This window comes from Gambusia affinis, linkage group LG08 (genome assembly GCF_019740435.1).
Source record: "Gambusia affinis linkage group LG08, SWU_Gaff_1.0, whole genome shotgun sequence".
Classification (NCBI taxonomy): Eukaryota; Metazoa; Chordata; class Actinopteri; order Cyprinodontiformes; family Poeciliidae; genus Gambusia; species Gambusia affinis.
This window is the reverse complement of record NC_057875.1, coordinates 2,485,001-2,504,719: the sequence shown is the minus strand read 5'-3', so window position 1 is coordinate 2,504,719 and position 19,719 is coordinate 2,485,001. Positions and strand designations below refer to the sequence as shown.

Here is a 19,719-nt window from a genome sequence, read left to right as displayed (position 1 = left end):
TTGAACTTTATTGCATTTTGAGAAATAAAATGTCTGAATTGTTTACTTAAAAGCATTTTCTCTTTCATATATTTGTTTTACTAGTTTTATTGGCCGCTACAGAACAGAAGTAATTTTAGATACCTTGATAAGTAGAGTAATCGTTTACAGCAGCTCTACATCCTGGTTTTTCTGAACACCTGGAAGTTTCAGACTCTCATCTCCACTTCAGCAGGGAACCCATTACCGGTTCTGATACCGAATACGAGGAACAACAAGATCCCACCCAGTTTAACCTGTAATTACTCAGTGTTGGCATGACTCAGACAGAAAGTGGGTCAACAAAATGTTACAATGCTTTCCAGAGGAAGGTTCAACAGGTTTATGTCAGCAAAACAAAGCTGCTATGACCCTAAATGCCAGAGGTGACATACCAGCATTCTGCTTCCTTTCTAGTGAGGAAAATCGTGACTGCAGGCTTTAATCTGCACTTCTTCTTGTGGATGGTCTCTGCCAAGGCCAGCCGGTCTCTTATGGCTGCTTCACTTCCTGTTGAACGCACCAAACAGAGCCGTATTAAGATAAGAGCCGTGTAGACCAAACTTGTCAGGAGGACGTTTGAGGTGAGGGAAGTCGGCTATCAAGTCCTGCAGGGAAAGCAAACTGAGACCAACACAGATGTCTGTTTTGTCTGTTCGGCTGCAGCGTTTATTAATTCAAACAATGATGCCTTGGAGACGATCTCTGACGTGTCTGCAGCTGAGACCCAAATATTCCTCTCTGAACTGTTGCCACGCTGTCAGCTTCTGCTGCTTGCCTTACAGTTACAACACCAAACTGATAAAAACTGGAGTTTAGAGTGAAACAAAACAAAAGATCACAGCAGAAACTGCCTTGTTCTGACTTCTGGATAAAATCTTCTGTTTATTTCTGTCAAACTCTTACTGGAAAATATCAGTTACTTCATGTTTGTGCAGAAGAAACTCAAGTTTCAGCTTCAGTCATAAAAACTGGAGGATTCTGCAAGTACAGAACTGAACCAGAACCGTTCTTTTGGCAAGAAAATAAAACTCAGCAATCACTGCAGCCGTACCATGACTCAGCACTTCTTAAAGGTGACTTATTATCCTTCCTTGAATAGGTTGGTATCAAATTAAGGGCTACACAAAATATGTTTACTACATTTTTTGCACATAATTATTCTTAGATAATGAGATTTCATTCTGCTCAGTTCTGGCTATGTTGAGCGAATGAGCTGTTTTAGGGCCTCTGTCTCTTTAAATCTAAATAATCTTATGCTGGCCACGCCCCCAACTCAACGATTAGAATCGCACAGGAAAATGGCTGCAAATAAATGCGCAATTGTACATGCATACATCTTTGAAAAGCAGAAGTGGAACCTTATGCACAACCAACAATAATGCACAAAGTGTTTTCTGGATGGTACGTCAACAACAAAACAAATCTTTTCCAGCAGCCATTGCACAGTGCATGCAGTGGTTAAACTAGCTGAGCAAATGGACTGCTTGGGTTGCTAGGTAACAGCGCAGTACGTGACTCATCAATCGGGAAGTTTTTGAAAGGGCTTGTTTTCCAGACAGTAAAAATTATTAATTTATTGTCAAAATACCGTATATTTTTGTTCTTGGGCTGTTTTTAGAAGCAGTAGAAACCCAAATGGAAGTACAAAAACATACAAAATTTGACTTTTGTCCCCTTTTTTGTCTCTAAAGGGGGACAAAAAGTTCCCTTTAGCGCACGATTTATAATTTGTTGATAGCTCTGCATAGATAGAAAGTGCGGAGCCCCACTGTGGTTGCCAGGTAACGGGCAGTGCCCCAGGCTTTGTCACGTTATATTCAGAGCGGTTTTGAAACGGCTCGTAAAAATCCTAAAATTATTTCCAAAAAACAAGATGTGGTTTTTTTAAGAACTTGGGCTGTTTTTAGAAGCAGCAGAGACTCAAATTTAAGCAAAATGTGAATTTTACATAATAGGACCTCTTTAATGTAGAAATCCTAGCAGCTGTGAGGAGAGTCGACGTGTGTTTGTGTGGAGGTCGGGGGTCACAGGTCAGAGATGGGATCAGCTGACTGGTGGGCGCTCCACACTGAGTGGAAACTGTTCAGACTTGGAGAACAAAGAGAGGTTAGCAGGAAGGGAGGTGAGGAGGAGATCTGATTGGGCCAGAGAGCCCAGAGTTCATTATGAAAGCAGGTTTTAGCCGAACCTCATGCAGCATTGATTCACCAAATATCAATGAACAAAACCCAACAAATATTTATGTCTCTTATAAAGCAGGGTCTCTGGAAAAGAAGGTGATTTAATAAGGTTTAAGATAAACCCAATTAGATCTTCATAGGCCCTGATGTGAGTTACAAATATACCAGATATAAATAGTTTTTGGTGGTTTTGACATCATTAATTGGAATTTGTGGTGATAATGATAAATAAAATGTTTTTATGATAATTACAATAAATGCAGATCCCTAATTCATATATGTAATTTTTTAAAAATGTATTTAACACCCATGCTTGTTTGTTCATCTAAGTGTTTTATTCTGTAAACCTAATTTGTTTAACCCAGTTTCTCAAAAAGAGAGAAGGTGTGAAACAGAACCCACTCCAAAGTAAGAACATGAATATAAACATCTACTGTTTAAAAAAAACAACCAAGTAAATTAGTAAATCAGAAAAATTAATTTAGTGGAAGCTAAGAGCACTGAATGTTTTCAAAGTTATTAAAAACACTAAACTAAATGTTAGCTTCAACATTAGCACATTAGCAGTTTAGCAGAAGTGTTCCTACCACTGCAAATGAGGTCAACAAAAAACTAAGTGAATAATTAACAAATAACTTTGGAGGAGATCAATTTAAAGCAAAACACATTCACACTTTAGCAGGATATTGTCCAGATATATAACTAATGTAGCAGATCCAGAGTTGTTAGATTTGAAGAAGGTGGGGGGCAAACTTCACTCAGGTAAGGTTGATGACGTCGACTAACTCACTCACTCTTTGGTTACCTAGAAACAACTTGTTGAGTAGCATGCGCAGCAGCAGTTTCATGTTGCCCCAACATAATCTGGCAGGTGTGTGGAGGCTGCCCTGCTAGAGAAAAACGGGGCTAGCTAGCACACTTGCTAGTATCCTTTAGGATTGTGGGAAATGAGGGAATTTATCACGACAAATGTAGGCAGTCGGTATCCTTCACTATGAAATCTCATCCGTCCGTGAACAAAATGCACACAATGAGGATGTGGGAGGAGTTTAAAGTTGTCCCTCTGTTCAGGAGTGAGTAGGAATGAGACCGCTTCTTTTATTCCAGACAACGTACAACTGAGTCATTGTTCTCAAGTGGATCAATCCCTGATCTCAGGGAAATCTGAGGACAGAGCTGAACAAGTGTGAGCAAGAAGGCCTACAAACCTGACCCAGTTCTTCCAGTTCTGTTAGAATCAATGGGCCAAAGTCTCAGAACACCAACTGTGAGAAGCTTATGGAAGGAAATCCAAAGTATTTGACTCTGGTCATAAAGTTTAAAGCCAATTCTACCAAATGCTAAAGGAAATGTCCAAATTTGAAGAAAGTAAAAAAAAAAAAATCTTATTTTCCTGGAAGTTGGCAAATTAATAAATGAGTTTGGTGGTTTGGACTTGATGGGTTCAGCTCAATTCAATATCAGACGGAGACAGACGTAGAAAACCTGCTTTTCTTTTTTTCTGTGACTCTGGTTGTTTAAATGCAGCATGAAGAGTTTTAAAAACTAAACAAATCACCAACTGTGTAACACTTGCTTGAAAACCTTTCAATTAGGTGTTTCCAGGGTTTGGAACGTGCTTGATTTCTGTATAAAGTCCTTAAAAGTGCTTGATATTCGAATGGCACAGTTTTATAATAAAATGCAATCTATCATTTGATTAAAAAAATAATATGGAAATCGGATCAAACTTCTCGTTTTAGATCAGTTAGAATTACTAAAATAATTTCTATTTGTAAATAGCAGAAAACTTAGCAAGAACAATTTTAGAGATATTACTTTTTCAGACCAGCCAGATGTAAGAGACATTTCAAAAATAAAGCAGCCTTTTCCTTGCTGTAGAAGGTAGGATACTATTACAAGTTATTATTAATAACAGTAACAAGTGATATCATATAATTGTGAATTGAAGCTGTCTCTTTTAGTTTCATTAGCATTGTTTTTATCTCCAGTGTTTGAAACCCTACCTCGAAAGTGTTTAAATTTTACTGTGAGAAAAGTGTACAAGCCCTGCAGTTAGAAACTATAATTAAGAAACTTAATTTAAACTTTTCAGTGATAACTCACCATTATCATTGCCTGTAGCCTGTTTTAATATCCTGATATCTTCTGTACATTTATTGTGCAGTTCTAAAGGGAGGCCCTCTACAGGACAAATACAGGCTTTGTCAGTTCCACTTCCACTGGGGCGAGAGCAACGACTGGGGCTCAGAGCACACTGTGGACCGACGGCTGTTTCCTGCAGAGGTACTGTGTCAGCACTGAACGAGCTCCACTAACACAAACATGAAGAGCAGTGAAGTTCATCTGTTTTCAGCAGAATGTGTTTCATTAAAACACAAACACGACATTAGAACTTCATCCTTAGTAGGTTTTTAATATCATGGTTTGAATATTGTTTAATAAAAGTCTAAACAAATGACCAGTCAATCATGATTAATTGCATGTGTCCTTTGGTAAATTGCGATCAATAGCATATTAAGAGCATATAATCAAGCCTCTACTCAAGCAAACATGACTGCAACTGCAGGATGAGTCTGAAAAATATCAGACAATAGCAAAAAAGACCAAATTTTTAAAAATGTTTTAGACTGAATTTGTCATATTTTGCATAAATTGAAACTATAGCTCTTGGCTAGAAATAGTTACAAAAGTTGTGGAGGTCAGTTTTTGTTACAAACACGGGAAAAACACATTGTAGACATGAAAAACAGGAATTTTCTTTTGCTTGTGAAACATACTGCAAGCAGAAAATATACCAAAAACATCAGAACTGGTCCTTTACTAGCAAGTACTCTGGCTTTAATGAATGCCTGAATTATTTTTGAAATCCTGAAGTAAAAACATTTTTTTCTTTAATCAGGTCCCAGTCATGGTTTTACTTTAAGACTGGAAAAAGGCCGTCCCAATCTAAACAGAGTCTTCATTTATTTAGCTCTGCTGCTTCTCCTACGTCAACTCAGAAAAATGTTTAATTTGCATTAAATAAACATTTGTTTTTTCCCTCTAAGTTTGGTTCCACTGCCCAGTTTCATGTCCCTAGACTCAAATTTTTTTTTGTTTTTATGTTGTTCCATTTCAGTTTCATGTAACAAGATGTTCCTCTGTGTATGTTGTCCTTTCACCTCTGGTGCCCACAGGAGAGTTCCTGCAGTTTGAGTTTGTGTGAAAACACTCAGGGCATCAGGTTTCAGTTTACAGAAACTCTTTGTGGTGTGTGTGTGTGTGTGTGTTTTCAGCTCCACTTGGTCCACTGGAACTCTGACAGGTACACTCTGTTCGAGGAGGCGGTGATGGAGGAAAACGGACTCGCAGTTATTGGAATTTTTCTGAAGGTACACACTGAGTCTATGTGTACATACACACAAGCTGGTTGACGCTCTGCCTGCTATCAGACACAAGGTCAGTCACACGTTTTGGAAAATGTGTCCAAGCTTCATGTTTGGACACATCTGATCACCAAACCTTCCGACTAAAATCTGTTGTTGAAGTGGCGCCCTCTACTGGTGTTGCATGTAACTCTGAACCACACTACATCTACACTGAACATCTCAGGAAGCCGTTTTCTTTCTGTCTCTGTTTGTCTTCAGGACAGCGTGGTGGAGTTTAACCGCTTTGATCCAGCTAGTCTGCTTCCCTCCAACATCGATGACTACTGGACGTACCACGGCTCTCTGACCACACCCCCTCTCACAGAGTCCGTCACCTGGATCGTTATGAAGCAGCATATTGAAGTCAGCCATGACCAGGTATGTGTCTGACTCAAACCTGACGATTATTTTAATACAGAATGCTGATTCTTGTCTCTTTACTTTAGATGATGTGCTGCATGTTTGAAAAAGTTGCTAGATTCTTTCCCTAGTGTTTATAAATGTGTTTAGTCTCCTCTGCTGAAGGAAAATAATGAAGCTGTTAATTTTCACCAGATATTTGGGGAAGTTTAGATGCTCCAGGGTCACTCAGAAGGGAATCAAAGCTCCTCTACTGCCACCAAGTGGCCAAATATAGTCAGTGCTTTCAGTTTTAACTAAACAGAAGGAAGAAAAACTCCCTGCTATTCAGGACTCGGTTTCAGTGCATAAACTTGTAATTTTAACCCATAAATATGCCACAACAATATTAAAAAAAAATCTTCTGCTTTAGAGCTCATGTTTGAAGTTTTATTATGCTTGCAACTAAACATTATTTTAGTTATTGATTATTTCAGACAATAAAAGTCTCATTCTCAAGATTTTACGCTTTATTATACAATATTAGAAATGCATGAAAACATGGAACTAAGCAATTATTAGTTTTTTTCTTACTTTTTCAAGTAAGAAAAGAAAAACTTTATTGTCTAAAACTCAATAACATTCCTTTGGTAACAAAGAATGAATCTGGAGCTGAAAAATACTTCCAACATTAAAAAAAAAAGATTTCTGATTCATTTTTCGTCAGTATTTTGAAGGCTGTACTATTATCATTATTATTGTTATTATTAACTGATTTAATAATTAGATGGCAAAAGGTGCTTAAAGCGAGATTTGTTTTTCAGTCCGGTGAAGCTCAAACTAATGGTAGAACAAATTTTATTTTATCTTAAATGCAAAATGTATATATTAAATTAGTTGACAATTATTTCAATAATTGATTCATCACGAATAATTTGAGCTAATAATTTCATCCCTAATTTACTCTGACTTCCAGCCAGATGGTGGCGCTCCACTCCATCTCTCTAAGCCAGATTTTGTTGCAGTTCTTAACTCTAAACTGGAGATAAAAAATGTCAGTGGACCAGTAAATCCAGAACATTTATCAAAATTAAAGTTTTTACATGTTTGACCAAGATTGTGAAGCTGTTGGTCAGCTGTACTGGTCCAGAGTTACCAAATAAATGGATAATTCAGTACATTTATGTCTGTTTAAAAAAAACAAAACAAATAAAAGAAGCACTTTTAGGCAATTCAGCTGTATCACTCTGAATCGGATCGAATTGGTCGATACCAAGCCTAAAATATTGTTATCAGAATTGAACATAGTGGATCAGTGCATCCCTAACAAGAACCAGGGTAAAGAGAAATCAATCAAGTTTATTTGCATTGCAGTTCATAGGGCTTTACGTCATAAAAACCCAAAAATACAGTCATAGAACAGTCAATGATTGAAGCTACACATTTAGTCAGGTCACATCAGAAAGTTGATTGTTTCCAAAGCAGCTCTAACCTGGTGAGGTTTTAGTCTAGATTTAAAGTAACTCAGTGTTTTGTCTGTTTTGCAGTTTTCTGGAAGTTTGTTCCAGATTTGTGGTGCATAGAAGCTGAACACTTTTATGAAATAATAAACTGAGAATGACAAAAACAAAAGGTTGACTATCTTGGTCAAAAACGTAAAAACCAAACGCAACAAACCTTCTTTCAAATGGTTCAGAAAGTCCAATTAGGAATTCTTAATATATCGCTAAACAAATAACAAAACAAGACGTTAATCAGAGCACATCGTCACCGAGACCCGATCTAGAATTTTTATCAATACCAGGACCAATACAGATATCATCGGATTGTAAAATCTGATCGTTTTTGTCAGTGCTTCATGCCTTTCCTTCTAGCTGGCGGTCTTCCGGAGCCTCCTGTTCACCTCTGCCGAGGAGGAAGTCCAGAAGAGCATGGTGAACAACTTCCGGGTGCAGCAGCCTCTGCGGGGTCGCACCGTCCGCTCCTCCTTCACTCCTTTCCTGCAGGAGGCGCCGTAGAGGTGACAAGCAAAGCGGCATACGCTGCTGGACTCTAACAACACAACACTGCTTTTGGAAGCAGAACCAGTGTTTATATGACCGGTTTCCTCTGGGGATCTTCATCCAATACAATCACTTCCTGTTTTATTTTAATGAACAGTTTTACAGAGGATGGAAGAAAACTTGTATTTTTGGTTTGACTGTTTCAGACCCGTTATCAATAAGGGAGTAAGGGTAACTGAGGGGGATTTTATTTGATTTTAATGATTACATTATCATAAATCATATTTATTCTACATTATGGAAGCATCACATTGAGCTTCAGGTTCAGTAAAAACCCAACAAGTTAGATTTCTATCTAATGTCTGTTTACAGCAAAATTCTCCTTTAAATTTTCATAAAGATTTCTGCAAAATCACAAATCCTTTTTCAGTCTTCTCAGGCTGCTGTTTGTTTTACTGAATATTTTCTTCATCTGTTACAAAGAAATTCCTCTGAATACGTCTGACATTCAGAGCTGTGTTTCACAAATTTTTTAACTTTTAACTGAGTTGTTTTTTTAACTCTGTCTTTGTTACTAAGACGCACAACATGCAACGTTAGAGCAGCACACTCGTAGCGACACAGAGCGTGGGAATGAAAGTATAAGATTCAATGAACCTTAGTGCCTTTAAATGTTCCGATTTCTCTTTTGTGTTAGTTTAATTCTCACCTGATTTGTCTTTTCTTCTACTTTATAAAATTAAAAGAAATAGCAGTTGTTTGAGACTTTCAGTCAATCTTGTCAGGATTATATCATCTGATTGAATAAGGTTGATCTCATCAGTCTGCTTTCATCAGACTGATTCAGTTAGCTAAAACGAATCATATTGTACCTCTTAAAGCTGGGAAAATGCAGTCTTCTAAGCTACTGTTGTGCCTTTATGACTCTCACCCAGGGTAATGTAGCCTAGGGGCGGCACAAAAATTGGTTCTTCTCAATGTGCACTCAATGTGTTAGCGCTGTAGAAAGATATTGCTGTACACTTGCTAATAAGCACTTCTTGTTCCTTGTTGAAAGTGAGAACTTGTTCTCAACCAACTTACCTGGTAAAATAAAGCAAAACAAAAAGTAAATTTATGTTTAAGTTGCTTTATAATCATTTTCTTTTTCTCAACGGACTCTAGATTACATCTAATTACATCAAATCCCAAATACTTAGACAGGTGAAGCTGTGTTAGTGACAAAATGCACTAAAATCAGAGTATAAAATAAATAATAATGTAAATAAATATAGACTGAGTGAACCCAGGGTGCCATTCACTGCAAGCTGATTTATTTTAAATCAAAGTAAAAGAGCACAAAAAGTGCCTACTTTGAGCGTCTTTTCAGCAGATATTAAACTTGTTTCTTCTTCTACACCCAGTTCATTTTGCAACAGATTCTACTGAGAGGAGGATTTTGCAATCTGCTCAGGTTTAAGCAATATTCAGTTATCTGAAGAAGTCCAGCCTCCTTCATGCTTTGCGTTATGCCCGTCTGTTGTCGTTACTCCCGCCTGTGCTGCTCTGCCAGAAAGATAAACTTGAAAGTCGAGATGAAGACACGCATCACGTTTGTCCTCGGCGCGTGAAGTTTTTTTATTTCTGATTTACGGTCCAGTTGAGGCGAGAGGCCACCGTCCCTGTAATCCCTCTTTCACAATGCAGCTATCCAAACTCGCAGCAGTGACCCCGGGAGTCGTGAACTCCGGCGCGGGACGCTGCACGATGAAAAGAACCGAGTGATGGCGACTTGTTCTGAAAGCTTCAGAATAGTTAGATAAACACCACAGGAGCCACAGCAGGCGTGAAACATTGCTGCTTGGTTTGGGTTTTCTTTGGGTGTCAAACTCATTTTCGGTTTCGGGTCACATAAATGTTCTGAAAGGGCCAGTTGTGTCAGAATGTATGAAATCTGTTATCAAACTGTCAAAATATTAATAAATGACTGTCTGCACTCTGTAAGTGACTCTTAAAAGACACTGTCTTACAAAAGTATTCACACCGTTGACCTACAATCAAAAACATTTGAATTTAATGTGAAAGACCAACACAAAGTGGTATACAAATATGAAATAGAAAGAAAATCTTTTTACATTGATCAGTCCCGCCAGGATTTTGCGATTGTTTTTCAGATTCCAGATTTTCTGGTGCAAATTTAGAAATATTTACAAGAAATTTTGCAAACTTGAGATGTGACTTTTTATTACTTGTCATATTGATCACAAACTAAAACTTCACATCAAGTAAGTAAACAAAAGTTATTAGTTGTTTTCTATTTCTTTGGCCAAATTTGTAATGTTCTTGACTTGTAGTCAGGGGTTCAATCAAAGTCATTTTGAGGGCCACAAATGGCCCCCAGGCCACACTTTGGACACCCCTAACTTAAACCTAATGTATTTTGACTATTTTTGCCAAACATTTGTAAAAAACTCGTTAAAAAAATGCATTAGGATTTTTTCCTTTTTGCGATCGTGAAAAGCTGTAGGGACTGATTTCTGTAACTTTTAGGGCCACATAAAAAGCTACAGTGGGCTGGATTTGGCCCCTTGGCCTTGAGTTTGACACAAGTGGTGTAAAAAACATGAAATATGGGCAACAGCAGAATGAAGGGACCCAGAGCTGATTTTATGCTCCATCTGTGCATTAAGTTACTTTATGGCCTTTTTTTTGTTTTGATGCAACGTTGTTACTTTAAAATATTTTAATGGCTTTTTCTGTCTGTAGAAATTTGTTTACTTCACAATATCTTCGTTACTGTAAATTCGGAAGATGTTTTAAATGCTTCCCTGATTTTTGATCTGAGCTATAATTGAATGTGCAGCATCACCTGCAGCTCAGTGGGATGTTTAAGCAGCTGTACGTTGTTTTTACTGTAACTGTAAGAAGTGCATATTGTCACTGCTTATTTGTCCAGTGTTTGGCCTACATTCCTGCCCCTCCCCCCTCCGGTGTCATGCTGGGCTACTCCCAGCATGCTTTGCTCCACCTGCGTGGCTTCATAAAGGTTGCCATCCAGCTGAGAGGGAAACTGTAAACCACTGATGTACATTTTGATTTTTAAAGAAACTGGCTGTAATGTTTAACAATAAAGTAATATATCAAAATATTTTAGATCAATTCTGTCATTTTCTTTGCTACCAGATTTGGTTAAAGTGCAAATTATTGCCAGTTGGCTGCATGGCATCAAGTCTTTCCAATCAGTTCACTTCTGTTGCCAACCCATACAGTGTTGTGTGCATTCTGTGCAAAAAATCTTGGCACTACCAAACATTTGATTTTTACTTTTGTACATCTCTATTGTGATACAGATCTTAAATTGCATTCCTTTTGGTTTTGAAAAGTCTTAATTTTAGTTGTGACCTTAGATATTGAACCGTGTTAAGTTTGAAATTCAAACCATATAATTACACAGATTTGAATTATGAAAATAAATATGCTTAATGAAGACGTACCGGTGTTGAAAATAAAACACGTCTTTTGATAAGATGAGGTATTTTCGACTATCGAAATTTGAGTATTTTAAAAACTCCAATGGCGTCACATGGGTCACATGATCAACAACCGGACGTTACTACGAGTGAAAAACAAAGAAGATGACAGGAAGTGGTAAAACAAGGCATGTTTTTAATGACATCTCATCAACAAACATATTTACGTGATTTTTAATTGCGTTTTTTATTTAATGGAAACACCGCAATTGTGTTTTATCAACTCTAGCAGAATATTGACAAGGTTTTGAGCACATTTCTAAAGGAAACACAGTTGCTGTGAAGTTTTTTCAGCTGGTGGTTTTTAAATTAAAACCCACTCTGTTCCCAGCTGAGCCAAATCCTCCCACAAACCCGATCCGGATCGTTTTCCAAAATAAAAACCGCTTCTAGCTGCCTCAGTCTGACTCTGTCCTGTGCTTTGAATCACTGCTGGCTCTATGAGGGGATGTTCAGCACAAACAAGCCGCCCAGGCACCTCCGGGTGGGCTGGGTGTGACCCACATTTCCACCCGACTCCAGCCACAGAGCAGGCGATTGAAGCCGACCCTCAGTGGGGTGTTTGTTGTGTTTGGCTGCAGGAGACTGAAAGCTCAGGTTCTGCTCAGACGCTCCGGTACCGGGCTTCCCCTGATTGTATGGATGAGGACAAACAATTGTTTCCAACAAAATCATGGCTGAAATGATTGATTCGCCTCACAATCACAGGTGGGCAGAGTAGCCAAAAATTGTACTCAAGTAAGAGTAGTGATACTTCAACATATTTTTACTCAAGCTAAAGTAGAAAGTAGCCATATAAGAAATGCTCTAGTAAGAGCAAAAAGAAGTATTTGGTATAAACAGCAAGTCAAAAAGCAACTGATCAAATAATCAGTCATTTAATATTTAAGAATCACATAATCAGAAAGACCAAAGTATAAATCTAAGTGGATGAAGAATCCAGAAATTTTTCTCAAATAAGAGTAGCGGTACTTCAGAATAAAATTACTCCGGTAAAAGGAAAAAGTAAAGCATAGTAAAAATATTCCTGATAGTAATTTTTTTCCGAAAAAGTGACTCAAGTAAATGTAATTGAGAAAATGTAATTAGTTACAACCCAACTCTGCTCTCAATCCACTTGAAAGCTGATAGAACTGAAGCTTTATTGTTATTATCGTTTATGCAATTCTGAAAAGAAAACCTTTGCTTGTTGATAAAAAGTTTTGGTGTTTTTATTTGGACATGTTGAAATTGGTTTATTTTGCAATGGAAACCCTTTTTCGCGTCATATGAGTCACGTGATCAGATGTTGCCACTGGCTACGAAGAAGACGACAGAAAGCAGTTGGAGGATCATGGTGCAGAATGTTTTTATGTGAGCAAACTTATTCATGTGTGATTTTAATCATGTTTCTTATCTAATGGGAACACTGCAATTGCAAAATAGTTTTCTTGACATTAGCGGAATATTGACAAAGTTTTGCAAACGCTGGTAATGGAAACACAGCTGGAATTAAAACGATTCTGCAGCGCAGAGTGGGTTAAAATTCTTCCAGGATAATGAAAAAGACGCTTGATTGGCTGTTAATGCTAAGAGTGAAAAAACCAGTTATCAGCTGGAAGGAGCACAGAGATCAAATTCTGCCAAAGTGCCTTTGTATTCATCTTTGTGACAAAAGAAGAAGAAATCTGATAGAGAGAAAATGTTTTTTCATGGCTGTGTATCAATAAGTTACATGTATATTTTATGATTTTACATTTGGTTTGCACCGTAGAGACTCTGTCCAGCTCCCATCATCAATGAAGAGAGATGAAAAGCAGAAAACAATCCAGATTCTGCTCAGTATAAACAGGAACATGAACGGAGAGGCCCTTCTCCCTCTGAACTCCAGGCCAGCTGCTCTTCCTCCTCGTCTTCCTCCTGCTTCTGCAGCAGCTCCTCTGATCTGATTGTTTGGTGTTTCAGAGATTTGAGACAAAAGCTTTTCCTTCGTGGGATTCCTGTTTGAATTTGAATGCAGCCTAAACTGGTTTGTTGGGGATGAAATGCTCAAGTCTCATTCTGATACTCCTGTGTCAGGAAAGTTGATTTTCTGTGGTGATTAAATTAGATTTAAATTTTTCAGATTAAATTTAGACAAAGTAAACATTAAAAATTTAAAATATAGTGGAATAGAGTTAAAAAAATTAAGAATAGGCAACTGAAGATCAGAAATGTAGTCTGGGTTTCTATTATGAAGTGCTTTGTAAACCATTAAGGAGATTTTCAATTCTATTCTTTGAGCAACAGGCAGTCAGTGCAGGAATCTTAGAACTGGACTGATATGCTGATTTCGTTTCGTTTTAGTAAGGACTCTTGCAGCAGCATTCTGGAGAAGCTGGAGCTGTTTTATTACTTTTTTTGATAATCCAGAGAAAATGCCATTGCAGTAATTGAGTCTACTAAAACAAAGACATGAACTAATTTTTCAGAATCTTGTGGGGAGACAAGTCATCCAATTTTAGCAATATTTTTTAGATTGTAGTATGATGTTTTTATGATAGATTTGATGTGGTTATCAAAGTTCAGATCAGGATCCATGATCACCTCCATGATCAAATGTTTTACCTCATTATCTTTCTGAAAGACAATAATCATTGTTTAAATATTTTTTCTTTCAGAAACCAGCAGATTTTTTATCCAAAACCTTCTGTATCAGGAGAGATGAAGCCCGCAGCATCATAGGTCCACCAGCTCAGAGCAGGAAGTGCTTTCCCACAATTCATCATTTGCTGAACACCAAACACACCTGGAGTGTTTGTTTTGTAAAAGCTCAAAGCTCACAGTTTCAGTAAGAGTTTCAAGAAGAGTTGAAGAAACAGTGGGACAGAAAATGATTTTTCTCCTAAATAACCAGTGGAGATTCAGTTCAGTTCAAAAATACTTTATTGATCCTCAAAGAAAATTCAATTTTGAACTCATAATATACTTTTTTGTTGTAGATACTGATGGATATGTGGAGGGAGGGTCTCCTGCAGCAGTCTGTACTACAACGGTATGTATAACAACCTCTGACTGAAGATAGTCTGTTGTTCTATAACAGTCCAACGGAGAGCATTCTTGGAGTTGTCTGTATGATTAGAAGGTATTTAATTTCTTTTTTATGGTAAAATATAAATAAACGGCTGTCGAATAGTAATGTATGGAAGCTGTACTTTTGTATAAACCTTTTCTAAAATGTGTCTATATCTGCTCCAAATCTTTTAAAAGAAATAAAAGCCTGTAGAGTTACTGAAACTCCTATTTTCTAGCTTTAAAAGGGTGCTAACAATAGGAATAATCATATTTACGTTGCAGTTAATCATCTTTTTCCACAAATCTGAATCAAAGGTTTTAGTGGAGAAGAAATTAGTCTGTTTACATCAAATCTTGATGCTCAATTTTATGAAAAATGCTACTGACTAAATAGAACCAGCCTTCTATGTGAACAGTTTATAAGCCCATGCACAGAAGAAAAACGACACAAAGCAGCTCAGTGTTTATGGAAGCAATAATGGCTGTGAATTCATTTTAAATTTATTGAGCAACAGGAGCCGAACGTGTCGTCATAACAAGACAAAGGAGGCTGAAAACAAGAAGGCTTCAGAGATTGTTTACGTTCAGATTTATCGCATCTGGCTTCTTCTGGTGCAGAATTATGATGGTCAATGACGTGAAAGCTGGATAAAATCCGACGCGACCGTTCAGACTGCCGACACTTTGAAAACTATTGGATACGTATCTGATTTAGTTCCATATATGGAAGTGACAAAATTAAATTTTTGAGGGGTGAAAAAGATTGGAAATGGACCGTTTCGATTTCCATAAAATGTCAGACATGGGATGCATAATGGGCAAAAAAATAAATAAACTGGATTTGGTTTACATTTGTCTGAAAGTAATCATAGACTAAAAAAACTCCCTAGAAGTTGGAAAATAAAACTTATGAAAGGCCCATTTCTGTTTCCTCCATAAAAGTCATAACCTGCAGCAGACACTGTGCCACCATAAACTTTCTGCAAACTCCATTTCCTTTAAAAAGTTTTTCTCTTTCATCAAAACCTGCAACAACACATTTAAATCTGGTTTCAGGACAAATCAAGAGGTTTGCCTTTATTCAGACAGAACAGTTGTTTACACCATGACTCCACGTTTTTGATTATGCAACAGTCTTTAGTATTTGCTGCTGTTTCAGTGACACCACAGTCGTAAAATATGGCAGGAAACCAAGGAGAGGCTTCCTTCCTGACAGATGGTATTTTAAAAATGAGAACAAGTCTTGCAGATTTTTGCAACTTGATTTAGTAGATGACTAATCTGAATAAAGATTTCCTGTTCAGGTTCAGGCAGAAAGAGAGATAAAAATGATCCAGATTTAAAACTGAAGCTGCCAGATGCCTCCACAGTGACTCTGCCCATGTGACGACTCAGAAAGCAGAGAGCTTTCTTGGAGAGATGTTGTCATGCAGAGTTTTAATCTGTAAAGCACAGACTTGTTGGAGTTTTGTGAGGATTGTCACACGAGGATCGAGAGACTCGAAGCAACATGAAAGAAATATGGAGACCATGAAGTTGTTGGTCCAAGACTTGCTGCTCAGATACCAAAAGATGATAGCGACGTTACCCAAAAAATTGGGAGTTGTCCAAACAGCATCTTTCTTGGAGAAACGGATGAGAAAGAAATACTGAGTATCGTAAACAAAATGGCGAATAAAAAATCAAAGGATTGGGTAAATATGGATATGAAATTTGTAAAGGAAATTATGTCTTATGTAATTAAACCATTCACCTATATCTGTAATTTGTCATTCTCATCAGGAAAATTTCCAGATAGCAAAGGTAATTCCCATTTACAAAATGGTGAGAAATGTATGTTTAGTAATTACAGACCGATATCGTTGTTACCACAGTTCTCAAAAATTTTGGAGAAACTATTTGTAAATAGACTAGATACATTTATAGATAAAAATAATATATTAAGTAGTAGTCAATATGGATTTAGAGCCAGAAATTCGACATCAATGGCCCTTATGGAACTGACAGAACATATAACAAATGCTATTGATCAAAACAATATAGTGCCAGCATTTATGTCGATCTAAAGAAAGCATTACATCGATTGACCATAGCATTTTACTCAAAAACTTATTAAATACGGGATTAGAGGGCCAGCATTACAGTGGATTTGAATAGAAAACAGTTTGTACAAGTACATGATACTAGATCCGAATTTTGTGAAATTACATGTGGAGTTCCACAGGGCTCAGTACTTGGACCAAAGTTGTTCATCTTATATGTAAATGATTTGGTAAATGTATCAGGGTTTTTCAAATGTATTCTATTTGCGGATGATACCACTTTTTTTTGTCAGCAATGATATAAAAGGGATGTTAAAAGAAATGAAAATAGAATTTATGCAAATACATAAATGGTTCAAACTTAATAAATTATCTTTAAATTTGGACAAAACAAATTATATGTTATTTACAAGGAGACAAAGAATTGTAAACACTCCATTTAAAGTTGATGGTGTAGAGATTTGTAGAGTTAGTGAGGTGAAATTTTTGGGTGTGATAATTGACGAGAAATTATCATGGAAATCCCATTTGAATTATTTAAGAACAAAATTAGCAAAATCAATTGCAGTGCTTTATAAAGTACGGGATTTTCTGAATGATCATGCACTGTTTATGTTGTATAATGCACTAATTGTTCCACACTTGGTTTATTGTGTTGAGGTATGGGGAAAGGCATGTTATACTAGTACAAAATCTGTTTTTGTTTTAAGGGCAATAAGAGTTATTGCTCGAAAACATGGTAAATATCCAACAAATACATTATTTTGTAATTTGAGGTTTTTGAAATTCAATGATTTAGTTGATTATAATATTTTGTTGGTTATGTATAAGGCACACCTAAAAACATTACCCTTAAACATCCAAAAAAAATTTGAAAAGAGAGATGGTTATAACCTTAAGGGACACAGATTTTAAGAAACCTAAATTCAGAACTTGTTTGAAAGAGCGATGTACTTGATACAAGGAGTCAAACTGTGGAACGACCTGCAAAACGATGTTAAAAATGTTAAATCATTACACATGTTTAAAAGAATGTTAAAGATTGTTTTTTTGAAGAAGTATGAAATAGTATAAAGTCAAAGTATAGTATTGTTCAGTTTGTGAGATTTTTTGAACAGAGACAGTAAAACTATAGAGGAAATGATTAAATCTGTTAGGTATTTGTTTTATAGTTAAGCTTGCTCCTGAGATCATCCACCGGCTCTCCTTCAGCAGCATCTGACGTTGCAGAGCGATGGCGACCTGACTTACCGATCCAACAACACAAAAAAAACGAGTAGAGAGGAGAAGATGGGGTGTTTCTAACTGACTGACCTACATCTCCATGAAAACATCTCAAGACCACTGAAATCTGATCCTTTAAAAACACGGATCCTTCTGAGTGCATCAATCTGGGGTCTAGCAGTGGGACATCAGGGTGAGAATTAGATGAGAGGCTGTGAAACTTCTAGATCGCAGAGAGACATTTTTGAACATTAATAATTTAACCTACAGGTTTTAGCAAAGAAAGCCATGTTTGGTATTCCAGGTGAATGGAGTTGTTTACTCATTCCTAATCTCCACAGCTGTCACTGGAAGCATTAAGTGAACAAACTAATTCCCACTAAATGGCAGAAGCTGCTGCCACCCGTTCTGCTGGTGAGTTTCCTGGTGCATTTATGAATGAGGACAAAATACCTCAAAGTTATTCGTTGATTGTAAAATTCTTCTCACGGGACCGGACTGACGTAACGTGATGCTGTACGAAGATTCCAGCTCCTCATCTGACTGCCCACTTCAAAGGACTGAAAGGATTTTTCTGTCCAATGTTGTGGATCTGAGGGGGAATGTAAACAAAGAACAGTGGGCTGTTGGTGTGGGAGAGGTCTTGTTCTGCCAAATGTTTCCATATTCTCCTGCTGGGAATCTGCATGTAGGCTGCAGAAAAATTACACAAACATTCAGTCACATGTACTCCCTGTCCCACCGAACAATCGATGGTTCGGAGGGTTTCCTTGCAGGGTGTTTAAAGCTTTGGAGTCGGTTAAAGCAAGTTTGTGAACTGCAATAACTGTAAACAATAACAGTTGTGTTGCAGCTTCTCTTTACACACAAATCCTCAACAAGAACTACAGGAGATTTGAAAAGTATTAACTTTTTCTAGGTTTTACCTTACAAACTTACTCCTAATTGTTTTAAATTAATATCTCAAAATTGTATACACAAATACAATACCCTACAATGACAATGTGGGAAATAGTTTTTGAAAATTTACTAAAAATAAAAAAACAAGAATTTGACAGAAGAATAATGCAAGCATTCCCAGCTTTGGTTAATACTTTGTTGATCAACCTTTGGCTCAATTACAGCCTCAAATCTTTTTGAATATGATGCCACCATCTTAACTTGGGGTGATGATGGTGGTAGGAGTTTGCCCCTCTGTGGGTGGGTCGTCGGCTCAATTCCCACTCCGTCTGCCTTCGTTGTTGTGTCCTGGTGTTCTCACCCGCCTTGCCTGCTGGTGTTGGTCAGAAAGGTTGATGGCACAATATGGCAGCCTTGCTTCTGTCAGACTGCAGCAGGCCAGCTGTGACTGCAATCCTGTAGCTTATCATCATCATCAGTGTATGAATGTGTGTAAATGGAAATAACTGATTTTACTCTAAAGCGTCTGTGAAGGACCTGAAATGTGCCATACAACTCTGACGTCATTTCTCCCCAGTCTTTAGGGAATTTCGCCTAATTTGTATTGCAGTACTTCTCAAGCTCCATCTGGTTGCCTGGGAGACGAACATTTTCAGATCTCTCCGGAGACGTTCAATTAGATTCAAGTCTGGACTTTCACAGAATGATTCTGAAGTCTTTGAGATCCTGGCCATGTGTGTTGGATCGTTGTCCTGCTGAAAACGTTGCTCTGGATCAGATTTTTATCCAGTATTTCTCTGTACATTGTTGTATCCATCCTGAGTAGTCTACCAGTTCCTGCTGCTGCAAATATAGTTCAAATTCCTCCAAACATGATGCATTCACACCAAAGAGTTCAATCTTTGTCTCATCAGACCAGAGAATCTTGTTTCTCATGGTCATGAGCTTCATGAGCCTCTTGGTGAACTCCAGATGGGCGATCTTGTTTCTTTTTATTAAGGAATGCCTTTGTTCTGGTCACTCTACCAGCTGGGCCTGATTGGTGGATTGCTGCAGAG

At 37.4% G+C, this 19,719-nt stretch overlaps 1 pseudogene; it reads left to right on the top strand.

The window, feature by feature from the left end:
• Positions 1-4,343: 4,343 nt before the first annotated feature.
• On the top strand, positions 4,344-11,080 carry LOC122835550 (annotated as a pseudogene).
• Positions 11,081-19,719: the final 8,639 nt, after the last annotated feature.